This window comes from Ascaphus truei, chromosome 2, assembly GCF_040206685.1.
Source record: "Ascaphus truei isolate aAscTru1 chromosome 2, aAscTru1.hap1, whole genome shotgun sequence".
NCBI lineage: Eukaryota > Metazoa > Chordata > Amphibia > Anura > Ascaphidae > Ascaphus > Ascaphus truei.
Window position 1 is genome coordinate 136,535,662 of NC_134484.1, and position 27,228 is coordinate 136,562,889.

The following is a 27,228-nucleotide window of genomic DNA, read 5'->3' on the forward strand; positions in this document are numbered from 1 at the left end:
GTGCTAACCCTGAGATAGGGGAAAAGATAGACATGTCTTCCCAAAAACTTGTTAGAACAGATATACAAAACAAGAAAAAAATCCCCTACGCAAGATGAATTAGTATAATGGTACTAGCAGTAATTAGAACCAGTTCCAAATACTGAGTGCAGATTCCAATTTGTCACTCCAATTGATAAAAAAAAAGAAAAGATAAAGACCATTGTACAGTACTCCTATTCAGCAGAAAGAGATTATGTGGTTGAATGATTTCAAGGGATACTATACATGCCCCAAATGTATTGGCTGCAAATACAGTGTACAGCGCAAAGTGTAAACATTTTTAATCAAATGTATTGGGAATAATATTTCATATTCAGTCTTTCATAAACTGCAAAAGTAGCTTCATTGTGTACTTATTCGAATGCCCATGTGGGTTACAATATGTCGGGAGGACAGGGAGACCTCTGAAAAAACGACTAGCAGATCATGTGTACAACATCAAAAGAGGCCCAGAATCTCATAGGGCCTATGCTAGTAGCCTTCATATAATGTCTCGCTGGATCTGTTACGCCGCCAGTTTTGTCAATGTAGTATCACGGTATTCAGAAAGACTCTGAAGACATGCTAAATGACAAAAACTGGTGAAAAAAACCATGCTGGTTTTTTTCGTAAGCTGAACCACATTAATTTAAGGTCCAGGGCCCCCTGCTTCCCAAGTTAAAGGCCCCGTTATGGGGTGCCTGTATCTCCTGCATTGTTTAAAGTCTCCCACGTCACGTCATTCGTGACTGGGACATTTAAACAATGCAGGGAGATACCAGCACCACATACCGGGGCCTGTATATCGGGAAGCAGGGGGTCCCCAAGGCTGAAATTAGTGCGGTTCAGTTTAAGAAAAAAAAAGTCCTCCGATGTTGTAAAAGTCCATTAATGATGTAAGAGGTGTTCCCCCATCCTAAGGGAATCAGTGGCTACTACGGTACTGGTGCTACCTGTTAGGTGTACAGAAGGCCTGGAGCAGCGCCTCCACCTATGAGTATCCTTGTCAATAGGAACTCGTATACCTAGGTATACCCCAATAACACACTCACAATCAAATATAATATAACGCCTAACTGTGGTCCCACAGAAAGCATTGAATGACATTTACAACACAATGCACAGTAATAAAAATAATAACAGTAATAGTCCTGATGCCCCAATAGTACATAGGGTGCTCGGTTTCCTGTAACCCAGTGTCCCACAAGCAATCCCTCCCAGTGTATGTGTGACGGCATACAGAGGAAATCTTGCTTCCCAGGATATCCTCTCTCTATTTCTTTATCTGGTTTGGGTGTACCAACATGGCCAATGCAACTGCATTGTTTCTCCTGAGCAGCAGACCAACAGAGCTGATCTCCCCCCAGGAGGTAAGAAGGGGGATTTCTGCAACACTCTCCCCCTGGTGAAGACCTCAATGCCCGCGCATTAGAAACCAACATAACCTAACTTTATATAATGAAAAATGCAACAACACAGCATAATTGAAGTTTTCCTATTCTTGCCAACTTCTCGGGGCTTACTGAATAACAGTAGGCTTTTTTGGCGAGATAGGGCTTATCGGCGCTTACAACATGAGGCCCTATGTTGTACAGTTAGATGGAGAGTCAGGTAGAACTATGACCTATCATATCAACATGCTGAAGGAGTATTTTGCACTGAGTAAGGCATCAGTGCTGGCTGTGTAGCTGTGTATGTAGCCCACCGATGGGGACCCGGCGAGCAATGCTCTGCCAACCTCCTAGGGGAGACTAGGCGGGGAGGTATAGTGTAGCAAGTAGATATAGGGTCCCAGTTGAGTACCCAGCAGAGAGCAGAGGCTAGGCAGATGCTAGAGCAGTATAGGGTTCTGTTCTCGGCAAGCTGCTGGACAGAACGCATATTACAGATCATCCTGTGCTCACAAGAGATCTGCGTCCTCTGTATACAGTATGCACCAATACAGCTACGATTGCATTACTAACCAAAATACATCCTACATACATATATATACAGTCTAGGGTTAAGGACCCTGCACTCCTGCATATTAATAACTATCAACATCAGCTATATGAAGATACACTGGAGTGTGGGTGTTATCCAACAATGGAGTTATATTTGTTGGTGGATCCGATCATACATGGAATATTTGAGTATGCAGATACACCTTCAAAGGCATACATACATACATACATACATACATACATACATACATATATACCCATTATAGGTACTATTCTGTTATAGTGGAACACTAACCATAGCACCACCATTGTTGACCCTATCATATGGATCAAGGCAAGATTTAGTGTTACATATTAGTTTTGTCTATTTTGTGTGCACTACTTTATTTTAATCAAGATTATTAACAAAGATTATTTTAATTACTTCTCACAACACAACCTAGGTTATAGAGTGCTTAACAGCGGAGTTCTTTTTCTTTGGCATCTGCTATAAACAGATCTACCTGTTTTAGTCAGAGCATGTGCAAATATTTAATATTTAATTTCATAGATCCTTGAGGTAAGTCATATTTCATATATTTTTTAAATATGTTGTATTTATAATGACATTTTTTGTGGTGTAACAGATGTTATGCTGCACAACAAAAAAATGGTATTAATATTTTTTTTCAGAAGTGGATTTGCACAACATTGCTGGGGGTACAGAGCCTTTGGCGGCATAGAACACAGACTGTGCAATCGTTCTTTTTTTATACTAAAGGAAGCAAAGCTCTCATAGCAAGCCACACACAGCTATGGTCCCAAATTGCACTTAAGGATTAGCTTAATTCTCATTTTAAATGATTTGAAAATTAAGATTACCTTTAAACACTACACTACTTATATTTGGTCAAAACCATATTTCTTATAAAATATTAGCTACATCATTTGACTGATTGAAAGGATTGAAACACTAAAACTCCTTTCTATAAATAAAACCAAAATGATGTACTGTACACATTTCATCTTTGAGTAGCAAGCAAGTTTTATAAGCATTTTATCTAACTCTTCCCACTGTGCCCTTTTGATTTAGAGAAATATTTTACAAGATATAGCACATTTGTCATCTTTTTGTGAGAGGAAAGCAAACACCATGTTGCAATTTTCGATTTAAGATGTAGCAAAAAAAGATGAAGAGCTGGAGCCCATCCTGTTCATGCAGGATGCATCTAATAACTGCATGCCTGAGTGTATGTCTGAGTGCATGTATGTATGTATACTATAGACACTGGAAATAACAGAGTGATATAGTAACACAATGTTAAGGTACTCCGCTAAGGATGAATTCAGGGGAGACTAATGACCTGATATTCAAAAACTTTCACTAGTGGCAGATGATAGATGAATTATACCACAGACTCGTATGTCCCATAATAGTGAGAGTCAGGATGACAATATACAGTACACATAAACAAAGAGAAAAACCAGCGCACCGCCAAAGTGGGTCCCAAGCCAAGATAATAAAAAAGTCTTCTTTATTGATCCATCTAAAAGTGGAGGTTTAACACCCTCCTACGCATTTCGTGTAAACATACACTTTATCAAGGAGTATGCCAACTGAGGGATTTAATCCCATTGGTCCCCTGGCTCTTATGGGTTATTTCATTCTCTCCTATGATTACAGTGTGATGCATCAGTGGGGGGGGGGGGGGAGTCGGAGCCCGGCAGTGACCTTGTGGGTCCGCCCCTGGTGATAATGGAGAGCGTCATGGCTGTTTTCGGTCATCACGGAGGGGGGACACCATGAGAACTCTGATCGGGCATACCGGGTCTCCTTCTCACTGGATGACTGAACACCAGGAAGGAGGGGTTTTTGTGACATACCTATATAGATGTTTTGGATGATCATATGGGGCAGTCCCAGGGTATTGGTTGCATCATCAACGCACTAGGGGCGTGCCTATGACATCAGTTTTGGCGCGAAATTGTGAAATAGTCTTGTGTATATAAAGGTAGTGATGTACATGCATTGCATACTCCTTGATAAAGTGTATGTTTACACGAAACGCGTAGGAGGGTGTTAAACCTCCACTTTTAAATGGATCAATAAAGAAGACTTTTTATTGTCTTGGCTTGGGACCCACTTTGGCGGTGCGCTGGTTTTTCTCTTTGTTTGAATTGCCTTCTGAGACCAGCATCTCCTTACCAGGATGCACGCCTTTACAGGACATTGACAAGGGGATTTGTGAGTATTATGCATTATTATATGCTTATTGTGAGTCCAGGAGCCATCCCAATGAGGGCTTGACTTAGGTTAGTTTATTCTGACCCATTTCTTGCCCTTCAGGGATCATTGGCTTTGGACTTTACCTCAATCTTGTCACATACCCTAGCTGAGAGACCCGACGATGCCCGGGACATAAATCCCTAATAATTGTTTGGGGGTGGCAGGGGGGTGAATCTTGGGGGTGAATCTTGGGTGGGTGGGTTGTGGGGTGAATCTTGGGTTTTGAATCTTGGGTGGGTGGGTGGAGGGGGTGAATCTTGTGTAGGTGGTTGGGGAGGGTGAATCTTGGGTGGATGGTTGGGGGGGTGAATCTTGGGTGGGTTTGTGGGGGGGTTGAATCTTGGGTGGGTGGGGGGGTTGAATCTTGGGTGTTGTGAATCTTGTGTGGGGGGGGGTGAATCTTGGGTGGGAGTTTTCCCCCCCTCGTCCCAGGCAATAGGTTCCCCCCCCCTATCCCCGGTGCTTGTTTCCCCCCCATCCCTGGCGGTGTTTCTCCCCCCCTGTCCCCTGCGTGTGTTCACCCCCCCCCTTTCCACGCCTCCCTGGCACTCCCGGCGGTCCTCACTGAGGGGAGGGGAGAGAGAATGGGGAAAACGGAGTTTGTACAGTGGATGGCTTTACCTTACTGTGCTGACTTACACTTACTGGGTACAACATACAGCCTGACTTCCTTCCCCCTGGCTGCCAGGAGTTGCTTTGTTACCATTTCTTATCCTTTGCAGCAGCCACCCACCACCCATCTCTGGGCTGGCTAGACCCCCAGCTGTCCTTCTCTGTGTGTAAGCTATGCTCAGCTGAACGGAACCTTCTCTCCTCTTTCCCTCTTTGGACTGCCCAGTTTCTGCCTCCCAGCAAGTCACCACCTCAGGAATGCATTGCTTCCCCCCCCATCCCTGGCGGTGTTTCTCCCCCCCCCCGGTCCCCTGTAAGGGTCCCCCCTACCCAACCCTCCCCGGCACTCCCGGCAGTACCCACTGAGGGGAGGGGAGAGAGAACGGGGCCCACAGGTGGTAAGGAGAAGCGGCGTGCGCTCCTTCCACCCCCACTCCTGAGTGAAACTGGAGGCTTTCCTCATAAACGGAGCCTGCGATGATGAGCCAGTAGAGGTGACAGTCGTGTTCCCCCCTCACCTTTGTCGCTAGGCCGCGGGGTGAGCAGGAGAAGAGGAGAGTGACCGGGTTTTTGTGCGTCTTTGTCTCCCCCACCTCACACGGAGCTGTGTCGGCGGCAGGTGAGAGTGTGATAGTTGGGTTTGTGAGGTCATAGAACCACGCAGGCCAATGAGAGGCATGCAGGGGCGGGGCCGGGCCACGGACCAATCAGATTGGCCAGAGCCTGAGTGACAGACCAATCAGATTTCCCAGAAGCACAGCAAACAAACATATTATATATATATATATATATATATATATATATATATATATATATATATATATATATATATATATATATTAGAAACAAATATTAGGTGCATGCTCCATTCTAATAATGAAAAAACCTAAATAAACATACAGTGAGCACTAAGACCTATACAGTTATATACCACGGTATCTAATGCACAATGTGAATGAATATTAGTGATAAACCGTGATTAATATGTGAAACCCCTTTGGAGAGATAATAAATATGATAAGGCTGTCCAAAGGATCCAACATACAAGTACTCCCAATAATACTTGTTACAATGAATAGACAAAAGAAATGCAGTCCCCGGCGCCTATGAATTAAAGGTACTATAAATACCAGTGATTGTCCAGAAACAATGTTCCAGCTACAAGCAACAATGTCCAGTTAGATAGAATGTCTTAATGTTCTAATCCAAACATAACAGCTCGGGTAAAGCTTCTCCTTGATGCGTGTCTCCCTATTGAATAAAGAGAAGACTACAGACCATTGCGCAGTAGTCTGGACTCGGAATGATTTTTCTGGTAGTCAAATAGAATCAAAAAGAAAACAGCGCACAACGCCAAATCGTGAAGCAAGTATTAATATATATTATATTAATAAAGGGGTAATAAATCTGCGTACATCAAGTTGATAAAATATGTGCATTTAGTGTATATCACACTGGTTTACCACTCCGCAGCTGTAAGCAGGAAGGTCTGGTACTTGGCTTTCTCTGCAGGAGCCTCTGTGGTGGTTCTGGGGCATGGGATCCTTCCCTCACTCCTCTCCGGCAGGACGTCACTCTCAAGAGCCGTTGAAGTGGCTCAGCAAACAGTTCCGTCTGGCGTCCGCACAGCGGAATTGTTTGCTGAGCCACTTCAACGGCTCTGGACTGCTTTGATATCTAAGTGGCCGTGACGAGCAGTGAATCCTTACAGGAGAGACGGGTTATTCTAGGGGAAATTCCCCCAAAGGCGGCATATCGCCGGATGAGGAGCGGTCCCACTGAGCATTTGAACCTGCAGTGAAGCCAGGCTGCTTAAAGGGAACCCCCTTGAGAGTGACGTCCTGCCGGAGAGGAGTGAGGGAAGGATCCCATGCCCCAGAACCACCACAGAGGCTCCTGCAGAGAAAGCCAAGTACCAGACCTTCCTGCTTACAGCTGCGGAGTGGTAAACCAGTGTGATATACACTAAATGCACATATTTTATCAACTTGATGTACGCAGATTTATTACCCCTTTATTATTATAATATATATTAATAGTTGCTTCCCGATTTGGCGTTGTGCGCTGTTTTCTTTTTGTTTCCATTTCTTAGAGTGTGTGGGGTGCTGAGCCACCCCTAATGTTTATAGCAGCAGACGCCTTTAACAACCACACGGTTATGATATAATTTTATTATCTTATCACTTATTCACTGTGGTATTGTGGTTTATTTCTATATTCTATGGTTTAGTCACTGCACTGTATCCATATATATGTAAAAGTTAGATAGTAGCGCACAGTTTATTTTTGTTTTTTCACAATCAAATAGAATGCCTACTTACAGGAAAAATGGTGTTGTGTACGGTGGATAGAATCTGTGCTTTAGCCCATGTCTTCCTTCCTGGATCCACGAACCCCACTCGGAGCTCCAGCTGCCTCCTATGTACTTGCTGGTGAGTCCACACAGCATGCAACAGACAGTGATGCCCAAAAATAAAGATATAGAGAGTATGGTGCAATACTGCAAACACTTTAATAAAATATTTAAAACAGGGAGGATCACACATAAAATGTGTTCTGTCTTTCTTTATGGTTATAAAGGCAGTCCGCAACGTGCTGGGGAAAAAATGCTTTCAGTAGTGCCGGGTAAGCGTCCCTCCTACCTCCTTGCGGCCGCAAGCTCTCCGACACTCCTCTTGATGACGTCACCACTTAGGCCTTGACCCCGCTGCCTACTACAGTGTCCGCTGTGGCGGACGCTGCACGGATGAGAGCCCTCCCCTCAATGGCGCCGGGCCCGCTGCGAGGGGGGGCCGCAGCGCTGGGGCGAGAGTTGCTCCTGCTCTCAATAGAATTGAGAGCAGAACTCGCGACAAGCGATACGGCACGCCCCCCGGCGGTTCAGTCAATGAGGGCGAACCTGCCGGGTGACATCATGGCCGCGCCCCCGTCACTCCCCCGCCACGCCCCCCCGGTCTCTCTTCCGGCAGTGAGCTGCAGACCAGGGAATCGACTGCACGCGCCGCCAATCTCGCGGGCACGCGTTGCAGCGGAGTTACCGGGGCCTTAGCCTTACTCCTGGTTAGTCCCACAACAACTGATGTGATGAATAGGCTCCTCCCTATGCGTTTCGTGACCACCGTATTGTCACTTCCTCAGGGGTATGGAGCCTCATCTTCCTAATTGCTATTTATACCCTCTCTCATGTAGATCTATTAACCTATTTGTTACTATGAATGGGAAGGTGAAACACAGTTTGAACAATACTACATTGCATAGAGAGCAATTGAGGCTATTATACCCATGCTTCGGTGAAAGTGCTCTCAAAAATAACTAGAATAATTGATATTCTGAGGTTATCTAAACACCTCAATGGTTAAACCACAATGCTCTCTGGACTCTCTCCAATAACAATAGTATTAAACTTTGCCACAGCTTGAAGACAAATAAGCCTTACAGTGATATAGTACATAAATTCTGCACTCTTGAATCACCACAACCACATAACAGATGGGTAATAGACAGCAATTTACAATGTTATCTCAAACATAAAACCTGCATAAAATTACCATAAAGAAATAATAATAATAATACATATATCCATACATACAGATACTGCATAAAAAGCAAACTACAGCAAATTCTCTCAGATTCCCTCAATTAATTTTTTAGAAAGAATGCTAGATCGAAATCAATGTTAAGACCGTCAATGTTTTCAACGTGTACAGATGCAGCGGCTGTTATTCGCACACTTCATGCGTTGTATACCTCGGAATATTCATGTCATAGCACGGGATTTCTTCCAACCATACTGCCTTAAGACGCAAGTGCAGGCGAGTGCAGAAAATGGCATTTTAGTGTTCTGGTTTTTAAACACCTGAAATTGACACAGTAGCACAGTACTGTACACATTACAACTCATTAATTTCATTGCATTTAATTGCACACAATCCATGAAATTCAAACAAAGCAACCGCGATAAACAAGTGTGCCTGGGGCGATTGGCCGCGTTAATGCCGCGTGGAGTACAGCAGCGCACATGAAAATGGCTCAGTGAATTGTTCGAATAACGGCTGCTGCATCTGTATATCTAGTAGCTTTCGTGCCTGGATACCACATTGCGTTTATCACCCCCTCTCCAATTTATTTTGGGGCAATCAATGCCTATACAGATGAATCCGTCCGGACTTTGTCCATGTTTAATTTTAAAGTGGTTTGAGACATTACCATATCAATGATGTGGATTATGTATCTTCTTTATATCTTAAGAAAGAAAAACATCTTCTATCTTTTTGCGATATTACTTTATCCCTCATAATATGTGTTCATAAAAAATTGCTTTAGATGAGGATATCTTATAATGTGGATCCGACCACCTTGACATTATCATATTTCCTATGGGATCTTCATCCATTTTGAATATTATATATGTTATATAATTTATTTTGTGAATACTCTTCATTACTCATGTGTTTATCCATGTATTATTTTATTGATTTATAATAGACGCAATAGATAATTAATTTTGATTTAATTGCGTCATTGTGTATACCAAATATTTCCGAATTCTGGGACAATTAATATTGTCCTTAAGTTGGTATCAAATATTCAAAGATCAAATATTTACTGGCCCATAAATATTCACTTACTCCAGTTACTTACAGATGAGCCAACGAGTATTCTAAAACTTGCCTTAAACTTGCCTTAAACTAGCCAGTTTACATGCTGGGTACATACTGGGTACATGCTGGGTACATTTCAGTGACATTTCTGCAGAGGCTAATGGCCCATCGGATTAACACAGCAGGGGTTCTTGGCAGCCCCCTTCATTTTGAAGGGGACTGCCAGGGACCCCCACTGTTAATCCGATGGGCCATTAGTCTGTCTGCAGAAATGTGTGAAATGTTGCAGCATGTACCCAGCATATACCCAGCATGTACCCAGCATGTACTTGGGTCTTTTTGGAGATTGCTCCAGGTTTGTTTTAGAATACTACTTACTGTTACTACTAACACCAATAGTATAATACACTCTTTGACAAAGCGCTGTGACGCGCGAAATGCATTAGAGTGGTCCACCCTGCTACTTAAAAATGGTTACATTCTTCCAGCATATTTTTATCAATTTCGTTTTTTTTGTTTCAATGTACAGTATAAAAAAATGAGGCTGGGGACTTAGGTAATGCTTCATGGCCTACTGTATAAAGCCATAAATGGAATAAGAGCTGTGTGGTTGTGGTTGGCAGCCTTAAAAAGCTTTGATTTATGTAAAATAGTACAACTCTGTAAACACGTTAGTACTGATCCTACATGATTATATGGAACTGCAAGCATGATGCAATTTCTAAATTGATCTTGCTGCATATACTGTAGTCTACAGTGCTCAACACTGTACTGTATGTATTTCTGTATCATATTTTAAAACCTTTAATGGTATAATTTGTGGAGTAAATTGTCGTGATCAGGTTAAAGCAACAATTTTACCTTGAAAAACAAGTGACAAATAGGCGCAGTAAGGGAAAGTAGTGCTTCGTCAGGACAAAACGCGTAGAGGTCACGTGGGGCAGTTCCTGTGGAGTTTTGCAGTCGGAGGGAGCGGGTCTTCACTCTTCACTTCCCTTATTCAAACGGGGTATGTACTCAGACTGGTCAGGACCCTTTCTGTAGTGCTAGTGTGATATAGAATTGACCCAGTGCCATCCCCCGATCGCACCAGTTATTTTAACACATTTTATCTTTATATTCATTGGACCTTGGTTGTCCACTGTCTGATTACCCTTTTCCTTAATAATAAAGTATACTTTCCCTTAGTGCGCCTATTTGTCACTTGTTTTTCTTGCTTGTGAGCCCCCCTTGTGGGAGCTCACTTTTATAGGGGATGTGTGGAACCTCCCCAGACTAACGGCTGCAAGAGGGACTATTTACAGTGTCATCCCCAGCGCGGAACAACACCTCTTCTTTTATGAAACACTTTTACCTTTTAGAATTTTTTTTAATGTTTTATTATTGTTATATGTTAGTGTGGTATGGTGATTTTGTAACACAATGATAAACATTTAAAGTGCAGCAGTAAAAGCTTTTATATCCTCTGTTTACTTTTACCACTGGGGATTTTGGTTGTATACTGCCAGATTAAATTGCCAAAAGAGAACATTTTCTAAGACTTTAGCACTTCTTATCATTTTCATAAATCAAGCTTTTTTAATGGATACTGTATGCTAAAATATAACTTAATCTACCACCCTAACTGAAGTAGTAGTGCAGTATACTAAGAAAAGGAGAAATCGACACTTAACAGGGCTAATCTGGATACCTGACTGTATAAAATAATGACCAGTATATACAGTATGGTTAACAATAAAAGCAAGAAAAGAGAAGCTCTAAAACAATAAAAATATATAACATAAATCATTAAAAAATAATATCTATTATGATATTGTTAGGTATTACTGTGGGGAGATTATGTTTAGTAAATAAAAAGGCAAAGGTGACTTACAATACTTTGGGTTACAAGGGTAAGTGGTAGAATTCTAGGGCAAAAAAATCTGCATCATATCTAATTAAAAGCAGTAAACATTTTATGAGTAATCCAAAATATGGTTGCTTTAAATGTAATAATTGTAGTTTTTGCAACAGCCTGAATACATGTGAACACTTTTACCATCCATGCAGTGGCAAATCATATAAAGTAAAAAAACAGATAATTTGACAACAATGAACATAATTTAAATGATCAAGTGCCCATGTGGTCTTTGCTACTGTATATTGGCAAAACTAATAGAATGCTAAAGACGGGTTTTATCGAACATAAAAGCAAGATCGTTCATTCCAAAGAAGAGACCATACTTATAAAACACTGCAGGGAACTTAATCATCTGATTGCTTCTCTAAAACTCATGGGTATAGAGCAAGTGTCAAAAGTCAAAGGAGGGATTGATAGGGACACCATGCTGCTTCAATGGGAATCCTATTGGATCTTTACACTTAATACTGTACATCCCAGGGGACTAAATGACTATTTATCATTAAATTGTTTTCTGACAGGCAGATAAAAATGATTTTTTAATTAACCTTTTTTCCTTTTACAATAGGTTGTTTTTCCTGTGTTCTCCATAGTGTCAGCAGACTTAGCCAAAAGGTATTTTTGCATAAGCTATTTAGCATGTATATTTATGACATTTATGCCATGTATGATAGTTTAATTCTACTAGTAGTTCATCTTTTTTTATTTTAAGTCATATAAGTATGTCTGAGCATCTTCCTTTTAAAATGTAAATACATTCTATTTTTCACTATACAGTATTTATCACTTGGGACATTAGGTCTGCTGATACAAACTGCTTATTGATTGTTTTTTCCTTGTGTTTTTTCCTTTTTCATATATATACACAAATGCTGGAAGATACAGCGGATCCGGAAGATTTTTGCATTCCAAAGGGCCACATTGGGGCATGCTGCATCTAAGGACATTGCTCTACATTTGATTAACATAAAGATTTTTTGGAAATCTCAAGATTCCCAAAAGGAGACTGAGAAAAAGCAATAGGCTATAAGCCCGAACAGCATCACGGATTCGGACGGCTCATCACTACACATGCGCAAAGCTGTCAATGGAGGATCAGACATGGGGAGGAGGGACTTTGTTCAGGGCACACAGAGATGGACTACAAGGTGGACGCATGGATGCAGAATAATGCGATGATGCAGGGTTGCGCAAAAAACGTGATGACGTCAGGGAAATCCCGTCGGCACTTAGATTACAGTCCATGGGACACACGACGGCTACAGAAGATCAAGCGTTAACTATGCTGACGTCATCTACATGGCGTCGAGCTCCAGAACGTAACCCTCAAGATTTTCTTTCCCGCACTGGAATATTGTAGTCACATGATATGTGCATATGTACTAGAATATCTTGGTATTGGACAAATGTGATTGCAGTGACTCTATCCAGCTGTACTAAGCAGGTACTTGTGGGTTCTAACTAACATTTGCAGGTGTATTCAATCATCAACAGAGTGCATGTTGGGAGATTTATGGGTATTATAGACTTTCTGAGGGATCACCTTACAAGCCATTTCATCACTTGAATAAGACCATTTTAGGTCAAAACGTCATATTTTTTGGCTCAGTAAAATTCAGCATTAGAAAATCTGAAGTGCCTTGTGTTTTTCACCCCCTCAGCGCAAGAGCACCGATAACTATGAGAGTATTTTGATAAATATGGTGTGCAGCAGATAACCTCCTTTGCATTCCGCTGGATAAACCTCAGGCACTTCCGGCAATGGCGTTCTATGGACTCCCTCATTTTGGGTCAGAAGAACCGGTCTCTCACTAGGCCGAAGATATTGTCTATGCCAAGATGTCCATGCTCATCATGCAGTGATCATAGAACCTGGTACTCCAAGCATCGGGGCAGTACCAGTGGTTTCCTATCGGGATGATTATGGTATGGTACGATCCTGTAGAGGAGACCACGCTCTATACAGAACTTGTCCCATTTCCTCATGATGACCACGACTGTGTCGGTAGGAGCGCCAATTCACCAAGGAGGGTTTGTTCTGTTGAATGGCATGGTGTATAGCTCTAGCCTCCAGATCTCACATCTGGTACCTTATTAATTCTTAACAGCTGATGATATCATCTTGGGCAACGGACATGCCGTCTGGATGGGAGTAGGCAGCAGGGAGTTCCGTGGGCTGACATTCCAGGGAATCGGCTACTCTGAGCTTGGAGAACGCAACCTTATCTTCCACTATTCCAGCAGGGGAGCACATTGCTCGCATCCCAGGTCAAGGGACTTATTCCCATGGGCCATCGTTTTGCATTAAACTCAGTCCAGGTCTTCTGGACAGGGCATCGGCTCTTATGTTTAAGGGCTCCTGTTTGTACTTTAGGGTGTACTGATAATTTGATAGTGTTGCTAGCCACCGGTTGCCAGTGGCTTCCAGTTTGGCAGATGTCAGGATATAGGTCTGCGGGTTGTAGTCTGTCCGAACTCCGAAAAGGACTCTGTATAAGTAGTCGTGAAGTTTTCGAGTACTGCCCACTTCAGTGCGAGGAACTCCAGTTTATGAACCGGGTAGTTTTGCTCACTTGGTGTCAAGCTTCGGCTCACGTATATCACTGGGCGAAAGCCAGCAGGGTACATCTGGTGCAGTGCAGCTCCCAGCCCATTGAAGCTGGCATCTACATGCAGAATATATGGCTTTTCGGGATCGGCATAGGATCAGCACGGTGCTTCCGTAAGACTTTGCTTGATTCCGGTGAACCCTTTTTTGCAGGCGGACGTCCACTTGTCTCCAAAGGGTGTCCGTGGGCATGCAGCCTTCTGCCGAGGTTCCGGTGGGTAGATCTTCTGGAGGTTATTTAGGACTTGGTTTGCTGGGGTAGCCTTCTACGAAGAGACAGTAGTATCCGCAGAACCCCAAAAAGGACCGTACTTCCATTACGTTGTCGGATCTGGGCCAGTTCACCACGGCTTCGACATTAGCGGGGTTGGTAGCCACTCCGTCTGCAGACACTATATGACCCACATATGTGACAGACTTGCAGCAGAACCTACATTTATCCAGGGACAACTTCAGACCTTCTTTTTCCAGTCAATCTAATACCTTCAGAAGACTTTCCTCATGCTCTTCTAGAATCTTAACGAACACGATGATATCGTCCAGGTAGACAAGGCATTCCCGAAGATTGATATACCTGATGGTTTTCTCCATTAGCCTCTGGAAGGTCACCAGGGCACTGCAAATCACTTGGGACATTCGGGTGAATAGAGTGGACAGACAAACTCTGTGTTCTCCTCGTCTTCAGAGTTCATACTGTAGGTACCTGGTAGTACCCAGACCTCAGGTCCAGCACCCTGAACTATTGGCTTCCCTATATTGCATTCAGTCCACGGCAGAGTGTGCTGGTCTGTGATCATATGACGGTTCAGGGTCCAGTAGTCTACGCACAGGCGGATGGACCCATTCTTCTTGCGAACTACCATGATCAGAGAGACGTAAGGGCTACGGGTTTTTGTTATGATGCCCACATCTCCATCTCCTTCAGGACGTCCATCACTAACTCCAATTCCAGGGAGCAATGCGTCTGGAACACGCCCGAAAGGGCGTGGTGTCGTTCATCCGGATCATGTGTTGGGCACTTGTGCTGCAGCCACATCCATCTCGCTGGTGGGGAACACCTCCGGTTCTCCTACAATTTGGCACTTAGCCGTTTCTTACAGTCCATGGACAGGATCAAGTCACTGAAGTCAAACTGCAACCCGGCAGGCTCTTCTTGCATGATAGTGGCGTTCATATGAGCCATAGTTTCTACGGGTAAATAAAGAAAAAACAAAAAACGGCGCACTAAACCGTGATTTTGTGATAAATGTAATAAATATAATACAATCCTAAAATATATATTATATCAATAATTAATGATAAATATAAAGTGTCCTGAGTGGTTTTTTAAAGAAACACAAAATTGTTTTCTTAAATAGTGAAATAAGTGAATTATAATAAATTACTATACATACAAAAACCTTTACTCATGGCAGGGGTGGAGGTGTGGGGCTCCTGCTCTCCTCTCTCTGCCATTACCGAACCCTTCCTATTCCTCCCTCTCTTGTTTATGTTTCCTTTGCGCCTCACACTGTCCAGATCTTCTCACCTCTCCCTGTCCACGTGGCAGTCATCTATCGCCTACCTCTACTCATCCCCCTTCTGCCTTTCTCTCTCACTTTGAATCCTGGCTCTCTTTCTTTCTATCCTCGGACTCTCCTGGTCTTCTCCTTGTGGACTTCAATTGCCACATTGATGACCCCTCTCTCCCTTGGGCTTCCCACTTTCTCTCTCTAACCTCTTCTTTTGGCCTTCAACAGTGGACTGCAGCCAGCACCCAAAAGGATGGCCACTAACTAGACCTGGTTTTCACTAAAAACTTCTCTCTCTCTGATTTCTCCATTTCCCCTTTTCCTCTCTCTGACCATCACCTCATCTCATTCTCTCTATCTCGCTTCTCCCCTTCTCCACCTCCATCAACCCCCTGTCCTGCAGAAACCTGCGCTCTATTCACTTACCTGACTTTGCGTCCACTTCACGCAACTCCTCTCCTCACTCAGCTCTGCTACAGACCCTGACAACCTGGTCAGGAACTACAACTCTGCCTTATCCTCCTCTCTTGATCTACATGCTCCGCTTTCTCTCTACTATCCTCGCCCTTCTAACCCCAGACCCTGGCTAAATTCCCACACGCGCATGCTGTGTTCCTCCACTAGTTCCTCTGAACGCCTCTGGAGGAAATCTCATACTCTCGCAGACTTTCTTCACTACAAATTTATGCTATCCTGTTTCAACTCTGCCCTCTCGCAAGCTAAACAAGCCTACTTTTCTTCTCTATTCAACAAGCACAAGTCTAACCCACGCCGACTCTTCTCTGTCTTTGATGCTCTACTCAAACCACCCTCAGCTGCCTCTTCTTCCTCCATCTCTGCCCAGGACTTTGCTGACTATTTTAAAGAAAAGGTAGGATCCATACGTCTGAACATTCCCTCTGTTTACTCCTCCAATCCTACACCTCTTCCTAACTCTCCTCCTGCCTTCCTTGACTCTTTTTCCACTGTTTCAGAGGAGGATGTGTCGCTGTTAATCTCCTCTTCCCCCTCTACCACTTGCTCTCTTGACCCCATTCCATCCCATCTCCTAAAACCTCTTGGTCCTACTATAATCCATACCCTCACACACATTTTTTAACTCTTCCCTATACTGGCTTCCACACTGCTCACTCCACGGAAACAGCCCTCACTAAAATAACAGATGACCTCCATGCTGCCAAAGACAGAGGTCATTACACTCTGCTCATATTACTCGACCTCTCTGCCGCATTTGACACCGTGGACCACCCTCTTCTCCTTCACATTCTCCATACTCTTAGTATTTGGAACAAAGCTCTTTCCTGGATCTCCTCTTACCTCTCCTATCGTACTTTCAGTGTCTCTTCTGCTAACACATCCTCCTCCTCCATTGATCTCTCTGTGGGGGTACCCCAGGGCTCTGTCCTGGGACCTCTTCTCTTTTCTCTGTATATACTCTCTCTAAGGGACCTAATAACATCTCTTGGGTTTAAATATCACCTCTATGCTGACGACACACACATTTACTTTTCAACACCCAACCTTACACCTGCTGTACAAACCAAAGTTTCTGAATGTCTCTCTGCTATATCATCCTGGATGGCCCTCCGCTGCCTTAAACGCAACATGGCAAAAACAGAGCTCCTCATACTTCCTCCCAAACCTGGCCCTATTCCCTCCTTCCACATTACTGTTGGAAGTACGATCATTCACCCAGTAGCCCAAGCACGCTGCTTAGGGGTCACACTCGACGCATCGCTCACATTCTCCTCTCACATTCAGAACGTTTCTAAAACCTGTCGCTTTTTCCTAAGCAATATCACTAAGATACGCCCGTTTCTCTTTTGCTCAACTGCTAAAACTCTGACTCAGGCCCTCATTCTCTCCCGTCTTGATTACTGTAACCTCCTGCTGTCCAGCCTTCCTGCCTCTCACCTGTCTCCTCTACAATCTGTCCTAAACGCTGCTGCCAGAATCACTCTACTCTTTCCTAAATCTGTCTCCGTGTCTTCCCTCCTGAAATCCCTCTTCTGGCTTCCGATCAAATCCCGTATCACACACTCAATTCTCCTCCTCACTTTTAAACCTTTACACTCTTCTGCTCCTCCTTACATCTCAGCCCTAATTTCTCTCAAGGATGTCCTCTTTCTGCCCCCTTTGTATCTAAAGCCCTCTCCCGCCTTAAACCTTTCTCACTTACTGCCCCGCACCTTTTGAATTCCCTTCCCCTCAATACCCGACTTGCACCCTCTCTATCCACCTTTAAGACCCACCTTAAGACACACTTGCTTAAAGAAGCATATGAATAGCCCTGTGGATTATACTGGACACATGATATATAAAGCTTGGCCCCCTGCAGACGCACTTACCAAAATTCCCTCCTACTGTCTCTGTACGTTCTCCCTACATACCAATTAGACTGTAAGCTCCTCGGAGCAGGGACTCCTTTTCCTTAATATTACTTTTATGTCTGAAGCACTTATTCCCATGACCTGTTTATATTATCTGTTATTTATTTGATTACCACGTGTATTACTACTGTGAAGCGCTATGTACATTAATGGCGCTATATAAATAAAGACATACAATACAATACAAGAAGGTTATTCACACAAGCAGGGCATGTTTAGGGTATATGTTACCACTCCTGGAAACAGATGACTTGCTTCAAAAGGAAATCTGCATGCATAGCCTCTGGTCCGGATAGAAGCCTTTCTCATTTGTTGCAGCATGAAACATCCAAGTATACTATGTAGCAAAGTCCATGATACAGTACCCACAGGGTTACGTAGAAGATGCACTGGAACAAGCTCTCCTTGTCCACAATATCAAAAGACAATCCTACATGTTTCATAGATTACTCTACTTCATCAGGGATCATCGTTGTCTGCACAGTGAAGGCTGAGGTCCCAAAGGTGGGTCTTCTAGGCTTTGGACAGTTCTTAGAGAAATTACCATTTTGGCCACTATTGTAGCAGCGGGTATTGCGGTTCACATCGAGACCAGGATAAGCTTCCGACTTCCCAGGCACCCTGGGTGCGGAGACAGGCCCGACTGGAGGAGGGGTATCTTCGGCACTTGCTGTCTCCTTCGGCTTCTGAACCGACGCCCCTCTTGACTCTAACTTGCGGGGATCTTTATGCTTTTTAGGGGTGTGTAAATGGGTATTAGCTTCATGACCTTTCACCATGTCCAATAGATCTGTAAGTGTAGGAGTACTCCCCTGTAGCAAGGAGCACCGAATCATAACTACTATATGATGAGTGGGTATAGCTCCCCTTAAGAACTGTTTCCTGCGATAGTCGTTTACTTTAGAGGCTGGAATTATTTCATGGGAACTTAGGTCCCACAAACCTAACTGAATCCGCAAAATAAATTCGGACAGTTCTTCCCCTTCTTTCTGTCTAAGACGGTAATACTTGGACCAGAGTTCGCTTTGTCCTCTTCTAGGCCGAGGTCTGTATCAATGAGGCCACTAACATCTGTGCCGTAGAATCAGTATTCTGGTCTTGGTACATCCCCACCATTGAAGATGCAGGGTTTTTAGAGACTCCATTATCCGTTGCCTGTTTACGGTGTCGATGCAAGTCTATTCCTCCAGGACTTGCAAGGTGTAATCCTTCCATGCCTCGAATGCCTCTTCACCGACTGGCATGGGCTTTACCCCTGAAAATACTTTTAGCTTACGGTAATGGTGTGTTGAAGCTGACTCGCTCTTGTTCCCAGCCAACTATTTTATGGCTTCGCAAGCATCTGAATATCATCCGATCGGCGGGAGCTGGGACTTTCATAACCAGATGGGTGGCTGTGGCCGGATGCAGCAATGGCTTCGCTCCTATAAGGATTTCCTGGGGAAGGTGAAGACATAAGCATGGGAATTTCCTGTAGGTCAGTGGAGAAACTAGGAAGCTCCCCCTTCATGGGTATTTCTGGGTAGATGATAGGGCAACCACTATCTAGCGCTCCATGTAGCTTTATGGTGGGTGGACCTCCTTCTTCTGTTAAGTCATATCCGCCACTGACTAGCGTTGCACACCATACCCTTTCTGGGTCTGTTCAGTGGGCTATGACCCTTGCATGCTGTAGGCCCAGACACTGCCCTAGTAGTAAGCAGATGTCGTATGATGAGGTGTCGGCGGGGACTTGTCCAACAGTAACTGTTGGGGTGGTCCGAGCACCTATTGGTGTTGTACGTAGCTTTTCAATGTCCTTTCATAGACCTCCAACCGGGACAGTTGTGAAATGGTTGACAACATAATTTAGTTGTACTAAGTTTGGGCACCCCAGGTCTGAATCTCATCAGCGCCTCCAAATGTAGCCCCCTTTCCCCTGTGTCCAGGGAAACTACTTCTGTTGCATTACCTGAGTGGCTTACAGGAGGCTTGATCCTCCACTGCTGGGAGACTGGGGTGTTCGTGGTTACACAGCGCCTCCACCTGGGGGAGATCCTAACACAGTAGGATTACCTCTCTCAGGAACCCAATATATACAGTAAATACACACACCGGGTATATAACAACAGTATTTACTGACATAACACACACAACAAAATATAACAGTGATCACACAATACTCTGCCCCCACAGTAACACCACCCTGGTGGAACCCCCCAAAGTACTGAGGTACCTGGGCACTTAACCCATTAGTGTCCACAGACCAGGCCCACCCAAATAGTGTGTATGTAGAGTAGCACTACCCCCCCAATGGCCGTTGGTGCACATGATACCTCTCCTGCTCTCAGTCCAGACCAGGACAACTCAAAGATGTTGATCAATCGGACCACAGAATGAGCCCATGCCATGTCAACCAGATCCTTTCCATCCACCACTGGAGGGATCTCCCGTGTTGAGTGTGTCCCTGTAAAGTGTCTCTGATAGAGTGCTGGTGGTCTGGTTCCAGACCGCAGGCTGTGCGCACCATGTGGTGTCCTCCACTGCTGCACTACCACTGTAAGCTACTGGGGAAGCATCTCTATCTATGGGTCTTCCATGCAGCAGCCACAACCTACACTTGGTCGGGGCCTAGCTGGGGCCTAAGGGGCAATTCTAGGCCTAGTCCAGGGAAGCACTGCTCCCTGGACACTACCTCGCTCTTCTGCCTCTGGATCCAACTGGCGTGTTGCTCCTCACTCGCTAAATATATCTATTCCCTTCACAGGGAATCTGACCTTCCGATTGGCTCTGCTAGCCCCCGTGGGTACCTGCCCTGGAGGCTGCTGAGACTTGTGGTCCGTGCGGATCCTGCCTCTATGGGCCAACGCACTGTGCTCCCGTTGCACATGTGCAGAGCTCCTATTGCGCATGAGTGACTATACAAAATAGCGGCCCTCGCTTGCCGGGTGCGCCGTGGAGCTCTGGAGCACCGGAGCATTCTTCCTAACTGCCCCACAGCCTCTACCAGAGCCTGAGTTGCTTTGCAGCCCGGCGATAGCATCCCTCTCCCCCGCATCCACGTCGGAGGTAAGAGGGCGAGGAGAACCTGGCTACATACTTATAAGCACTTACCATGGCATGCCTTATTTGCATTCAAGTTAAGATAACTGAAGTTGATGGTCTGCCTTTAGAGACCATACCTAAAGATGACGTGATAGTATGAATTTGAAACTCACATCCACAGTTGTAATTTTTTTTTTTTAACTACAGCTGGCATAGGGTATCTAAAGTATTTCCATGGTACAGGAAGTTTGGATGCTCCAAACCTCTTGACAGATTATAGGTTTGTGGTAGAGGAAGGAGGATAAAGGATTTAAGAAAAATGGTGCTTGCCCTTTCTTTTAGTAATGAGTTCTTGTGTAAATGTCTTCAAATTTGCTGTGCAATTTGTAGGGATTATTTTGTAAATTGACATTTTATTGACTTTCAACAGTTTCACCAATTATTGTCAGAATTTCTCCTAGTTTGCTCAGGACATTGATATTTGCAATAGGGTTCCCTGGATAGTATACATGTTCTCATAAGCAATTAAGAAACTCCATCATTGCATTTGAGTTAACATACATTCAGTTTGAATGGGACTGCCAGGGAACCCCGCTGTGTTAATCCGATGGGCCATTAGTCTGTCTGCAGAAATGTCACAGAAATGATGCAGCATTACTGGGATATTGCCCCAGATTTTCCCAAGCAAGTGTTCGGATACTCGTGGCTGCATCAGTAACTTGAGGTGGTTGTTTGTCTTTAGAGTATAGCTAAAAGTGACTTGTGTTTAGTATGAGTTTGAATTGTGCATCCACAGTTTTAATTGTGATTTTTTTGTTTGATTATATATATTGGCCAAAGTATACTACACTTGCCCGCCTTATCAACGTAACACCAGACCAGTCCTAACTTCTAATGTATTAATTTTTTTGCATGTCCTCTCACATGAATATTTCTACTTCTCTCTTTCATTATCATGGAGGAAGATGCACTTACTTTAATTTCCAGCACCCCCTACGGAGGTATGACACTCAGAAAGCAGTGGTTCGCAGGACCTGAAACTAATGGGGCTCAGCTGAATATCCAAAATTGTACGGAACATAATAAAAGATTATTATGGTCACAGCCTCTAATTTTCCTATTAGCCAACTCGAAACCTCTAAAGGTTAAATCATAATGGTCACCATTATTGTTCAAGAAAATGTTTGGCAAGGTTATTAACTTTCTCCTTCTCCACCCTCACTTTGCAACATCAATTCTGCAACATAATATTTAATTGGGTCTACACATAATAAAATCACCATGAGATATAGTTTTAGTCTTAGTGCACTTTGTTCTTTCAGGTTTTAAAAAAAATAAAATAAAGGATGAGCTTATCATCAATATATAAAACATGTTAAAGTTCTCAATTGCCGTTGTTTTCAATGGCACTATTGTTACATAATATGCCAGTGTTAATACAACACATTACGTTAATGGGTGCAATAACATCTGCTACATCTGTAGTCATGTAAATTACATTAAATGTCACTGTACCTTTTTTATAGCATAATTGGCCATATTTGCAAAGCAGTACTACTCCATAAGTCACTTTTCAACACGGTTTAGTAAATATGGCCTGTTAAGGCCCATTGTAGCATATTGCCTGTGAGGTGTTTTCTGACACAGAAGAGGGTCTATTACTAAAGTTTACTGGCTACAAAAATATTGCAAAACCAGAGCTAAAAACAGAGTCATATTCATCAAATAAAAGGTATCCCATTGAAAGCAATTGAAGTTTTTCCTTTGATAAATCTGGTGCAATCCCTTTCCGTTTTGCTACAGGAAGACTGCAGTATATAACTTCCAAAGTGTCTTATATAATAACACTATTTAGTAAATACTGCATGGTCCTTTATAGCCCATTCACTTGAATAGGACTGTATTTTGCCTTCTAGAACTATCCCAGCAACTACAGATTAGAGACAGGGGGTAAATTTGGCTGCTCAGTCATGGTGATGTGTTGGTTTCCCCCTTAATTTTCTATGGAGTCTGTTTCTGTAATCTAACCAATGTCCTTTGTTTTGTAATGTTGATCAATTTACTTGATGGATGAGTCAACTTCAAAGCTTGATAACATTCTGTGAGCATGCACAGAAGATTAGATAAGAGATCACTCCTCTTCAGTGAGGTCAGGCTGTGCTTGGAATCTAAAATGATGTAATATTAATGTCTATCTAATTGCAAAATTTGTCAATGCAACATTGCCAGTAAACACCCAGGCATCTGGGCAAAAAGGTTTATGTGATCATTGCTGATTTACAAAACAATGCCATTTTGCTGACCTTAAAATGTTACAAAGCTTATGAGGAAAGAATTCAGAAACATACTTTAACAAAGACTGATTGAAGCTATGGTTAAGTTGTATTTAAATGCCCAAAAGTTCCAACTGAAATGCAGTGAAAATACTATTATGTTTAAGGAAACCATGAATCCTTATTTTTGTTTCAAACAGGATTTATAGTTGTATAATATTTAAACCAATTTGATTAGTATTGTGCTAATCTGTTGTTCTGCAAGATTTGTAACTTTTATCTTAAAAAATAATGTAATGAAAAGTTTTAAAAAGTGGCTGTAAATATTGCAACTTACAGTATATGCCATTGGTTGAGTGCTTCATATATATGTTTCAATACATTGCATTGCTGCCCATGTGAAAACGTAGCGATGTCGCATTGAGTCGATCTGTGTTTAAAACAGGATCTCAGCACTTGCTCTACTGTACATTTCAAAAGGACTACCCTATTTCCTCGATTCTAAGACGCACCTTTTTTCCGATTTTCACATGTCTGAAATCGGGGTGCGTCTTAGAAAGGAAGGAGCAGATAAGATAATAGTACAGGCTGAAATTTTTTTTAAATGCATGCTTGCTAATGCATGAAGCCTGACAGATAAAATGGGGGAGCTTGAATTAATAGCTGCAAGGGAGCAGTATGATATCATAGGCATTACTGAAACATGGTGGGATGAAACTCATGACTGGACAGTTAATTTAAAGGGTTATTCCCTTTTTCAGAAGGATCGAACAAATACTGTAAAAGGGGAGGTGGAGTATGTTTATATGTTAAACCGGATCTAAAACCTATTATAAGGAATGATGTATATGAAGGGAATGATGAAAATGTAGAGACTTTATGGATAGAAATTAGCAGTGGAGGTAAAAGTATTAAGAAAATGTTTGTGGTAATATGCTATAAACCACCAAATATCTGTGAAATTGAGGAAGCTAAAATACTTTTGCAAATGGAAATGGCATCAAAACTGGGTCATGTTTGCATTATGGTGGATTTTAATTATCCAGACATAGACTGGGGCAATGAAGTTAGCGTTACAACAAAAGGAAACAGGTTTTTGGGGGTGCTTAAAGACAATTATATGACCCAAATTATTGAGGAACCAACCAGGCGAGGGGCAATATTGGATTTGATCATATCAAACAATGAAGAAGTAATAACAAATATTCAAGTCCTGGAACATTTGGGTAACATTGATCATAACATGGTCTCATTTTAAATAAATTATCAAAAAATAGATTTATTGGGTTCAACAAAGATCTTAAAATTTAGTAAGGCAGATTTTAATAAACTGAGGTCTAATCTAGTAGTTATACAATGGGGTGATGTTTTTGCAGGGAAAAATGTAGAAGATAAATGGGCAGTCTTTAAAACATTGTTAGAAAAGCACACTTATCAGTGTATACCCTTGGGTAATAAGTATAAAATAAATAAGTCAAAACCAATGTGGCTAAATAAACAGGTAGGGGAGGAAATGGATAAGAAGTTCAGAGCGTTTAGATTCTTTAAGTCAGAAGGGACGGAGACATCGTATCAGAATTATAAGGAATGTAACAAAAATTGCAAAAGGGCAATCAAATTACTGTCGCGGCCCCTTTTATTCTCCAACATCACCGCATTTTTCCGGGATTTTTTTCCGAATGCTACGCACTTCACCGCGTTCATGCCACATTCATGCCACATTCATGTTGCATTCACAGCCGCGGTTGATGCGCGGTTGATGCGCGGTTGATGCGCGGTTGATGCGCGGTTGATGCGTTTATTGAGAATGGTTCGGATTTAATAGGTTGCAATTCTTCGCGTGTCCGCCAGATGGCAGATATTCATGAATTGTAATGCGCAGGGGTCGACAAATCACCAAAAAATCTAGTCGCCGAACAAAAAAATCTACTCGCCACCTAGTACCACTTGTGTGCTGCTTGGGCCAATAGGAGCTCGCCACGATGTTAAATCCACTCGCCCGGGGCGAGCAAATGTATAGGTTTGTCGAACACTGGTAATGCGCATGCGCTTCGGTAATGTGTCGACTTGCAGGTGTTTTGTTTAAAAAAGATACCACAGTGGGCTATTGTAAATTGGCCTTGGGACTGAAGGAAGAGGTTACAATAATGTATCAATTTAGGCTTTTCATATTAAAGAAAGTCAAACACCAGTTTCTGTTATTCTCCAGAGTCAGTCCCGCCGCCATGAGTGTACAAATGCAGCCCGTGTTCCAAAAACCCGACAGAACGTACGCTTATTTAATATGGGCCGCGATTAATGCAACAGATGATAAGATGGCAACCGTTGTTCAAATTAATCAGTATTTTATCGAAAAGTATGACTTTTACAAATTTTTGCCAGCTCCTCATGTGTGGAAGCGTGCAATAAGGAAAAAGTTATGTAGCGATCCATGTTTTTTCCGTATTGATCCCGAATTTATTGGAGGGTATTGGTGTGTATCACCGAGTTTTTCCTGTATCTATTATCATGCAGACGGCAAAAGGCGAAAGGTCGTGTTAAAACCAACTAAGAAACGACAGTCGCTGGCAAGCAATGCACCAGCACCGGCTTCCAATAACGGCCGACCGTCAGTGACAACCCTTGCTGTCTGTCCATGCATTGATACCTGCAGCCTGAGCCAGATTTCGCGTACAGTTTCGAGCAAGCTTGCATGTACCTAAGCGATTTCCAGCCTCATCAGCTGACTACAGGTGTAGTAGTCCCGCTGTCACCTGTCAACGACGTGTATGATCAAGAATACTGGACTGGCAGTGGCCCGGCGCCAGCTGATTGGGAAATTCTATGGTGAGTAATGTTGTCGTATTTTATTCTGTTTTTTTTATTTTGAAAATATCAATATCAGTGCGATTCAAAAGTCAAGCGATTCTCCTGTAAGCAATATCATTGGCTGAGCGGCTTCTACAGTAGATACTGCACAATTGGTGAAAAGCTAGGCGCATGCGCATTGGAAACTTCTGGAAACGCATATGCGTGTCATCACATCGACGGTAGGCGCATGCGCATGTTAACAGGAGACGCCCCCGAGAAAATTATTGGTGGGACTGACTGGGAACTTCTTTAGGGGACTGACCATCACAGTAAAACTTTTACTTTTGTTTTTTCTCAGAAAAGAAAACTTTGTCATCTCATGCGGAAAACGGCAAATGAAGGGATTTCGATGGATAATATCGCTTCGTGTAACAATGCCTGCACATTGCAGAATCGGATTTAAAAAACCACGTACCGGAGTCTACAATTTAGTGGCCGTTGTTATTGATTAGGATAGAATACCTGAAACAGTATGCTGATGTTTTCAGACCGTACAATGCTTTTTTTATATACAGTATACTGTATAATAAACCCGAGAAAATTAAAAGTATGCATTTATTCTACATGTATTCCAGTACATATGTGTCTTCTATACCAGTACATATAGTATGTGTCTTGTATTTTTTTTAATACTCTTGTGATGTACACTGCCGACACAGTTTATCCGAGTGCGGCTCATTCCGCAAGCCGGGAAATGTCCCGGCTTGCGAGCCGCACTCCCTCAGCGTGCCGCGCATCACCGATGCGCGGTCACGCATCATCGGATGCCAGCGCCCCCTGCACGCGCGTCCAGGGCTCCCCGAGGGAGCCCTGGTGTCCCGCGATCGCGGGACGGCGGCAGGGGGTTCCGGGGGACCCGGCGGACCCGGCAGCGGTAGGGAGAGCGCCCCGATCGGAGGGCGCTCTTCCGCTGCTTCGGCACGCGCCCGTCACCCTGCGGCGCGCGCCAGGATACTGCTGCGGCCAAGAACGGGCAAATGCTCGAATAAACTTGGCCGCAGCAGTACAGTACTGAACATGCCTACAGTATACAGTTCAGTATGCCTGGACAGTAATGTACATTCTAGAAACAATGTATTTTGTTACAGTATCAAAGGAGATACTGGAACAATTTAAAACAAATCAATATTTTCTTTTATTGGTGGAGTAAGTACAAAAACATTTATTTACAAATACTTTACAATGTAAAACATTTTAAGTGCATTAAGTGCATCAAAACATCAACAGGT